This window comes from Myotis brandtii, unplaced genomic scaffold (genome assembly GCF_000412655.1).
Source record: "Myotis brandtii unplaced genomic scaffold, ASM41265v1 scaffold1595, whole genome shotgun sequence".
NCBI lineage: Eukaryota > Metazoa > Chordata > Mammalia > Chiroptera > Vespertilionidae > Myotis > Myotis brandtii.
Window position 1 is genome coordinate 31,112 of NW_005355815.1, and position 9,692 is coordinate 40,803.

A 9,692-nucleotide genomic window follows, 5' to 3' on the forward strand; every position below is an offset into this window, starting at 1 on the left:
CCCTTGCCCTGCCCCAGCCCCCACCCCCCCCCCAGATCCCATTGGGATGTGTCTTCAGTGGGCAGGGGAGTGCTCCGGCGAGGCGATCTGCACCGCTTGCATTCGCCCCAGCCCCCGCCCGCCCCCAGATCGCATTGGGATGTGTCTCTGGTGGGCAGGCAAGGGCTCTGGTGAGGCAATCCTCGCTGTTTGCCTTCATCCCAGCCCCCCGCATTGGGAGGTGTCTCTGGAGGGTGGGAGAGGGCTCTGGCGAGGCAATGGGCACCGCTTGCCTTGACCCAGCCCCCGCCTGCCTCCAGATCGCATTGGACACATCTCCGGTGGGCGGGCGAGGGCTTGGGCAAGGCGATCGGCACTGCTTGCATTTACCCCAGCCCTGGGGAGGGCTCGATTGAGGCAATCCTCACCTCTTGCCTTTGCCCCAGCCCCGCCTTCCCACAGATTGCACATGGGAGTGGGCACCCTGTCTCTGGTGGGTGGGGGAGGGTTCTGGCAAGGCAATCGGCACCCCGGTAGCACACGGAGGCCTGGATGGCGGCTTGCGCTCCCCCGCCCTGCCTGAAGTATGCAAATTGGCCGCCATCTTTGTTGGCAGTTAATTTGCATATCGCCCTGATTAGCCAATGGGAAGCGTATCAGAGGTATGGTTAATTACCATGTTTGCCTATTATTAGATAGGACTAGAGGCCTATTGCACCAAGAGATTCGTGCAATAGGCCTTCCCCTCCCCTGGCTGCCGGCACCGGTTTTCCTCTGGCACCCGGGACCCAGGCCTTTGCTCAGGATGGAGCTTTGCTCTGCTGCTTCTCCCCTACATATGCAAATTGTTGGGTTAATTTGCATACTCTCCTGATTGGCTGGTGAGCGTAGTGGAGGGGTGGTTAATTTACATGTTTGTCTATTATTCGGTAAGACTAGATGCCCAGTGTGCATGAAATTGTGCATGAGTAGCTTGCTTCTGCTTGCCTCAGCTGGCTGCCCTGACCATCGCTGCTAGTAGCTCTCGCCCTGCCCTCCACCACTCCTAGGTCTCTGCTGCTCATAGCCTTCCGCCGCTTATAGCCTTCCACCGCTTATAACCCTCCAAAGCTTATAGCTCTTCACCACTTGTAGCTCGCACCCTGCCCCACCCGCCGCGAGAGCCATGGCTCCTTTGGTCGTGATGGCATGACAGCCAAGGGCTTTTTATTAATATAGATTTTTAAATCCTCACTCGAGGATATTTCTCCATTGATATTTTAGAGAGAGTGGAAGAGAGACGGAAAGACAGCGAGAAACATCAATGTGACAGAAACCCGTGATTTGTTGCTTCCTGCAACAGCCCAGACCAGGACCCGAGCTGGGGAGGCCATTGCAACAGAGGGACATGCCCTTGACCATAATCAAACCTGGGACCCTTCAGTTTGCAGGTCAATGCTCTACCCACTGAGCAAATCGACCAGGGCTATTTTATTTTTTTATGATGAAGAGGAAACAAACTTGTAAAGGAAACCCCTCTTTGGCCAATCCCTGCACATGCCTTTGGGGCTGCATTCTTGAGTTTAGTGAGTCCTGAGTTAAGTCAGTCCAGTAGTTCTGAGTGTCCCCTGCTGGCCCTGAGCGCCCCCTGGTGTCCTGAGTGCCCCCTGCAGCCCAGCCCTGCTGCCTCCCTCAGGGAGGTTGTGTCTGGGCTCACACTGACTTCCCATCACTGTCTTTCTCGCACAGTAATACACAGCCATGTCCTCAGCTGTCAGGCTGTTCATTTGCAGATACAGCGTGTTCTTGGCATTCTCACTGGAGATGGTGAATTGGCCCTTTACAGAATCGGCATAGTATGTGCTACCACCATAATCAGTAATGAGTGAGACCCACTCCAGCCACTTCCCTGGAGCCTGGTGGACCCAGCTCATCCAGTAGCTACTGAAGGTGAATCCAGAGGCTGCACAAGAGACTCTCAGAGACCCCGCCAGGCAGAACCAAGCTTCCCCCAGACTCCATCAGCTGCACCTCACACTGGACACCTGCAAACACAGAGACACAAGCTGGACTTAGAACCACATGGAAGCCAAAACAGGCACAGGCACAGGTCTCAGTGCTCCCCTATCCTGAAAATGATCTTGAAAAATGATCAGGAGGAAAATGCAGCTTGGCACCAAGTCTATGGTGGAGCCACTGGGGTCCTGTCTCAGGCACGTGGCTTCTGGGTGTCTCCCCAGCATGCCGGGCAGGGCCCTCTTTATGAGCAGGAGGAGAGCCCCATTTGCATGGAGTCTGCATATAAGGGTGCAGCTGGGACCCTGGGCTGCATGCCTGACCTTGTCATCCTAGGGGTGACCCCAGATGGGAAAGGACTCAAGGATGCTGGCCACAGGCGGTCCCGTCTGACCCACCCTCCCTCCCTCCTTTCCTGAGACCCGGTCACCCTGACCCTATTTCGTTGGGGGCAGCTTCCAGGATTGAGAGTCCTCCATCCTTGGGGTGTTGATGAGGACCCAGGTGTGCGTCGATGGGGCTTCCTCTCCCTCTCCTTCACCCGCCGTGAACCATGTTGCCTTTCAGGGGTTGGGAATAATAACTTGCATTGAATGATGCTTTTATTTTGAGACTGAAAGATTCTCTTTGTTGTTTTCCCCATTCAGATCTTCCACAAAACTCAATGGATTACATGCGATGAGGCAGGAGAGGCTGGGTGGATGCTGTGTCCACAGCCTCAGTCTGTAAACTGCTGTCCCTGTCACAGCTTGTAACTGCCTTTCCAAAACCACAGATTTCACTTAACTTCCCTGCTGTTCGTGTGCAAAGGTCTTGTTTTCCCAGCCTCTCAAACTGGAACAAGTTCCGTCTTTACAAATGGAGCCATGGCTGGTGTTGCTCAGTGGTTTATACATTGGCCCGGGCATCACATGATCTCGCGTTCAATTTCCGGTCAAGGTTGCCAGTTCACTCCTGGCCCTGGTCAGGGTCATTGAGGAAACAACCAATCCATGTGCCTCTCTCACATCAATGTTTCTCTCCCCACCGACCCCCGCTCCTCTCTTCCATTCTTTCTCTGAAAAGTAATGGGAAAAGTATCTTTGGGTGAGAATAAAAAAATAATAAAAGGAACATATTGGCTTTTGGAAGCAAAACCCTGGGTAGAAATTGAGGCACCAAGTCGTCCTTGGGGGCAGGTGAGGCCCTCTCTTCTCAGTGGCAGAGGGGCCACCTGCAGGTCAGTCCTCAGCTCTTCTTCTGGGGCAGCCCCGTCCCACAGCCTCTCCCTCTGCCCCATGCAGCACAGGCCCCGGCCAGCTCAGCTGGACTTGCTGGGGATGAGGCCCCCACTCCCCCCACTCGCTTTGCCCCAAGAGGAGACCATGCCCACCCCAGGTCTGAGCAAGGTCACCTACCCCAAAGCCAGGGGGCCGACTGCTGGTTCCCAAGGGAAACCATGGCCCTGGTGTGGAGAGGGGAGACCTGCCCTGAGGACACATTATGAGCCCATTGCACAGCTGCACTAAGCAAGGCTCATCCATGAACACCATCAGCCGCCTACACCGTGCTGATGGATGAGGTGTGCAGGGTGGCTGCCTCATCCCAAAGCCCTGCTCTCTGCTCAGCCTCAGACCCAGCTCGCACCTCCCCAAGCTGCTGGTTCAGAGGTGCTGGGTCCTGGTTTAAAAGAAACACAGAGATGAGGGGTTCTCAGGCCTGAGAGGAGGAGGGGGTGGGAGTCAGTGTGCAATGGGGGCTGGGCTTCTCCAGGCTGCAATCAAAATGCTGTGGAAGTGGGCACAGGAGGTGATGGCCGCGCAGCACAGCGAAAGTGCCACATGCCACAGACTGTGCACTTTGTGGAAGAAACAAGATAGACTGGAGCCCAGTGACTGACAGTCACCTTTCAGGGTGATCTGGTCAGAATTCCCTAACTGGGCCATTATGGGGGGAGTTACCCCCAGGTCTTAGCTTTTTAGTAAAAGGCTTCTCTTTGCCTAAAGCCAGTCCTGCCCATAGTTCTTGAGCATGGAGGTCAACACTCCTTTAAAACAAGCCCTAACCACCCTCAGGAGAGCACCCTTGTTAAGTGCCTGCAATCCAACCCCCAGTGGGCTCTCTCCCACCTCCAAGCAGCCTTCCTTCCTCCCTTCTCAATCCCAAACGCCTTCCTTCCTCCTCCTCAATCCCAAACGTGTCAGAGAAGCTGTGAGAGCAACTGTGACACTGGCATTGTCAGGGGCATCTGAGATCCTGCTTCCTTGCAACTCTCCTAGGTTTGGCTCAGATCAACTCTGAAAAACTCTCCACAGGTTTGGACGTGTGAATGTCAACTACGTCAACGTGGTTCACGTATGTTGTGGGTTTTATGCCAATTCACTCACCCAGGGGAACCTGGAAACGTGTCACAGGGGAGATGGGCACAGCTGGAGAGGCCTCATTCCTAAGGAAGGGAACCTGAGGTCCATGACAACCAACAGCAAACTTGTTTTCCCTCCCACACACGGGAACTCTTTAGCCCTCATCCTGGCGAGGTCGCAGGTTTTAAATAATTGTGTGCACTTCCCCCTCTACATGGGAAAGAAGCAGGTATGAACGTATGTTGTAAATAAAGAAAAGATGATATGTTGATGTAAGAAATGTCCAAACATGAAGAGAATGTTTTACAAGCTTTTATTGGAGCCAGACTGGCAACAGTTGGGAAGCCAGACCTCAAATGCTCTGGAGAATAACTAGGTGTAGCTGCGTTTGTGCATTTGAAGTTAAGGCGGGAAGGTGAGGAAGGTGACATGGAGGTGGGAGAGAGCAAGGCAGGGACTGGATGACAGGACAGTTTCCAGGAGGTTCTCTCCTGAGGGTGGTCATGCTGATATCACAGGTGTGTTAACCCAGATGCACAGGAACAATGGACGGGGTTGCTCAAGGGAAAGATGAGCCTTTTAGTAAAGAAGTTATAGGCCTGGGGCGGGCCCACCCCCAGGACTGCCCAGGTAGGAATGTGTGATCAGAGCCTCCTGGGAGGTTCCTTTCAGTCCCTGGATTATGTCAGAATAAAGACAGAGCCCCTTTTATGATCATAAATACAATCCCTAAACCTAGACATAGAAAAGGCCTTCTGTGAGCTCTGTTGCTCGGAGCAAAACTATTTTAAGACATAGCAGGAAATGTTATCTTTGCTTAACTCTGCACCTGCTCCTGGTCCTGGGCCTGTGCTGGTCCTCAGTGCCCCCTGGTGTTCTCGAAGCTCCCTGCAGCCCAGCCCTGCTGTCTCCCTCAGGGAGGTTTGTGTCTGGGCTCACACTGACTTCCCCTCACTGTGTGTCTTACACAGTAATACATGGCCGTGTCCTCAGTGGTCACGGACCTCAGCTCCAGGGAGAATTTGTTCTTGGACGTGTCTGGGTCGATGACTAACCGACTTTGGAGAGATGGCGCGTACTCTCTGCACCACTTGGAACTGAAGTAGATCCTTCCCAGCCACTGGAGCCCTTTCCCTGGGGGCTGCCTGACCCAGTGCCAAGCAGCACTGTTACTGGAGACACGGTCCCCAGAGATGGCACAGGTGAGGGACAGGGTCTGCGAGTCCTGCACCACCGAGGAGCCTGACTCCTGCAGCTGCACCTGGGACAGGACACCTGGGACAGAAGGAAGCAACAAGGTTAATCAGTCCACATCTCTGTGAACACGCCTGTGAATCCCCAGGACCCCAGACACTGACCCCAGGGGAGCCCCAGCCCGGGTAGGCAGATGAGGAAGGAGACAGCCATGTCCCTGGGTCAGCCAGACTCAGCAGGCTCTGCGGCCCCATTGGGGCTGTATTTATACAGGAAGCCACGCCTGGCATTTGCCTGTGCGTCGCTCACTGATATAAGGCCCCGGGTGCACACAGCCCACTGAGGCATGGACTACAGTTCTTCAGCCAAATTTCTCCAGAGCCAGGTCCTTGGGCAAGTGGGACCCAAGGCAGGGGCCACAGACAAGGGTGCTCAGTGGGGAGCCCCTGGGGGTGGGCGTTGTGGACCTAACCCCAATTCCAGGGCCTGTTCATTCACATTAATTGATTGGACTTCATTCATTCATTTATTCCACCAGAACTGAGGGCCAGTGACACACCTTAGTCCCTTTAGGTAACAAGTACAAATCAGTGAAGAGAATGAGGCCCCATCCCCGTGTTCTGGGGTCGCATGCCAGGTGCTTGTGGGTCAGACACACACCATGTGGCCCCCAGAGCTGGGCAGCTGAGGATCCTGGGAGCAGAGGGTACAAGTGAGTGTCCTCAGACCAGGGGACCCACAGGGGAAGGACATAGGCCTGGGCTGGCGTTTTGCCTCCTGATGAGGTGCCTCACGCTGGACACAGGAAGTGTGTCCTGAAGACCTGCCCTAGGGATTTCCAGGCCCCAGGGGCAGCTTGGGAACTGGATAGGGATCCTGGTGGGTTGTGGGGTGGTATGTGATGTGCAGGGACTGCCCCAGTGCCTCCTGGCTTTTCCTCGAGGTGCAGGGGATCGCAGAGATGAGGCACCTTTTCTATTCAGAGATGACGTGATTATTCACATGGAAAATCCTAAAGAATCAGGAAAGACAGACCCGGACATGAATTGGTGTACAAGCACCAACCAGCGGGAAAATGCATCTGGAGAGAAAAACAACAACCACCAACCCATGCGAAGCATAAACATAGAGAGAAAGCACCTAAGGATCAACCTAAAGCCTGACGCCCAGGCTCTGCCCATGGAAAGTGATAACATGTGGTCAGGAGTCCTGACGCGGGTGTGACCCAGAGAAACCAACATGCTTTTTCAGCAAAAGGCTTCACACCATGTCCACACCCACCGTGTGAGGCCGCTGTCATTCTTTATTCAAAAACTGAGCTGTGTCTGAGCTCCATCATCATTCCTAGGGGAACATGCACATGGTCCTTCCTGGGCTTGGTACTAAGACTGCGTTTCCTCTTACCATTTCTTACTTTTTTTTAAAAAAATATATTTCTTTATTTATGTATTTAGTTTTCTTCATCCTCACTCAAAGATATTTTCCCACTTATTTTTAGACAAAGTGGAAGGATGCAGGCAAGGCAGAGAGTGTTTGGGGCACATTGACTAGTTGCCTCCTGCAGGCACGGATCCAGGTTGCAACTGAGGCCTGTGCCCTTGACAGAAATTGAACCAGGGACCCCTCAGTCTGAAGTCTGATGCTCTATCCACTGAGCCTCATGGACTAGGGCCCCTCCCACCATGTCTAGTTAACACTGTGGAGGCCCCAGCACAGCATGCAGGCAGCCAGGTTCCTGCCAGGTGGACCAACAGACCTGGTGGTTGTCTGTGTTGCTGGTACGAGGGGAACTAGGATGGAGAGGCCCCCAGAAGGGCAGCCCCAGGTGCCAGGGTACAGAGGTGCATGGGGAGCTGGGCTGGAACCTCTCTCCAGAGACTTAATGAGGAAGAACCACCCAGACCCCCTCTCCTGCAGGCTGATGCTGGGCCTCGCTGTGGGGGACCCACCTGAAGCCAGGTGGTCAGGCACCATGAGGGCTGAGGGAAACACAAACCTACATTAGGGAAAAGTCCATTTTCCCAGGTGCCAGGATAGAGCATCTTCAACATGCATGTAAGTTTCTATGTCAGTTTAAAAGCTCACTGAGGCCTCCCCACCTTTACACCCCAGTGTCTTTTCTGGGGACCTTGAAACCATCTCTGAAGTGTGACCACTAGGGGCACCCTCTCACTACTTCTGTGGGAGGAAGGGGGCAGCCAGACTTCAGGGGGGTTCCAGGCTCCCAGGTGCAAACCTACTTCCTGTCCTAAAGAGGCAGGAGGTTTCATGTTCCCTGGGATCAGGTCAATGAGCAAACACGTGAGGCCCCTCCAGTCACCAGGGGATTTAGGGTGAACTCTGGGTGACAATGGTGCTGCCAAGTTCCTCCTCAAGGCTGCACCTCTGTGAAAAGCTGTGTTTTTGTGGATGGTTTCCCACAAGAACTCAGTTCTGTCCCCTTATCTGCTGATTTGACAACCCCACACTGGCAATACCACTGCAGTTATGATAAGTCTCCAAATAGATCCACTTTTGTGTATTCACCGGTGATTTTGAAGTTGATTACTTTGATTTTTCTTCATAGATAACTATGTCACACACAAATAGGAACACCTGTTATCTCCATTCACATTTGAATGTCTTTATGCATCTTTCTTGTCTTATTTCACTTGTTAAAACGTCAAGTACAATGTTGAATAGAAGTGATAAGAGTGGACCTTTTTTACTTTGTCCCCATCTGAGGGGGAATCATTTAACTTCCCACAATTGAGTATGGTAATAGCTACAGGAGTCACATGATCAGATTGAGGAAGTGCCCTTTTATCCCAAGTTCCCTAAGCGTGTTTATCATGAATGAATGCTGTGCTTTGTCACACACTTTTCTGTATCAATTTTTATGACCATGTGAATTTTCTTCTTTACACAGTTGACCTGATGGATTACATTGGTTGATTGAAAAATATTGAATCAGCTTTGAATTGTTGGGATAATTCCAGCTTTGTCATGACGTAGTATGGTTTTCTTATATTGCTGGTAGGATTGGCTAATATTCTGTTGAGGATTTTAGTAAATATGTTAATAAGAGATTTTGGTCAGTAGTTTACTATTTGTACTGAGTACACGAAGAATGCCAGTCTCATAAGAATGCATTGGGGAACGTGTTTATATCTCCTAATTAATTTCTGATATTGGTCATTTGTCTCTTTGCCAGTCTTGTGAGCATTTGATTAGTTTTATTGATCTTTCCAAATATTCAGCTGTTGGCACCATTCATTTTTCTCTATTATTTTTCTGTTTTTATTTCATTAATCTTTTCTCATCTTTATTTTTCCTTCCTTCTGCTTGATTTTAGGTGATTTTGATCTTCCTTTTCTCATTTCTTTAAAAAAAAATCTTTGCTATTGAGGTTATTACTAATGTTCACCCTTTTGCCCCCCATATCACCCCTCCACCCATTCCAGCCCACCCCAGGGCTTCATCAACCCCCTGTCTGTGTCCATAGGTAATGCATATGCATATGAGTTCTTTGGTTCATCTCTTTCTACCCTCCTCTCCCTCTTCCCTCTGAGGTTCGTCAGTCTGTTCCATGTTTCCATGCCTCAGGTTCTATTTTATTCATCAGTTTATTTTGTTCCTTAGATACTTTGTTCATTTATTTTGGTTTTTAGATTCAATTGTTGATAGATATGTATGTATTGCTATTATTTTATTCATATTTTTTATTTTTTATTGATTTCACAAAGGAAGGGGGGGGGAGAGAGAGATAACAGAGAATCACTGATCAGCCACATTCTGCATGTCCCCCAACAGGGATTGAGCCAGCAACTCGGGTATGTTTCCCTGGCAAGAAACAAACCTGAAACCCTTTAGTCAGCAGCTCTATGGTCTATCTACTGAGCAAACTGGCTAGGGATTTGTTCATGTTTCTTCTTCTTCTTCTTCTTCTTCTCCTTCTCCTTTTCTTCCTTTGCCTCCCCTCCTCCTCTGTGTCCTCCTCTTCCTCCTCCTGGGTATGTAGAGTTGTAATCTGCTATGGCCTCCCAGAAGGTGAAAAGTCAGCCACTACATGGAGGCACCAAGCAGGAGCTACAGGGGGATCTGCAGATGACTTCTACTTGTATTGTGCTTGGAAGTGCCCAGGCAAGTACAAGTTGTGAAGCATGGCAGAGTGGCACTATTGCTGGGTCTTGGGCCACTTAT

The 9,692-nt window shown here is 51.3% G+C and overlaps 1 long non-coding RNA gene across 1 annotated transcript in view; it reads right to left on the reverse strand.

Annotated features, from left to right (window-relative positions):
- Positions 1 to 5,738, reverse strand: part of LOC102250296 — a 14,955-nt gene extending 9,217 nt beyond the window's left edge. Inside the window, exons 1-2 of the long non-coding RNA XR_001361272.1 lie at positions 5,675 to 5,738; positions 5,578 to 5,591 (exon numbers count right to left, since the gene is read on the reverse strand). This is a non-coding gene — a long non-coding RNA (uncharacterized LOC102250296). The remainder of the gene's footprint in view (positions 1 to 5,577; positions 5,592 to 5,674) is intronic.
- Positions 5,739 to 9,692: the final 3,954 nt, after the last annotated feature.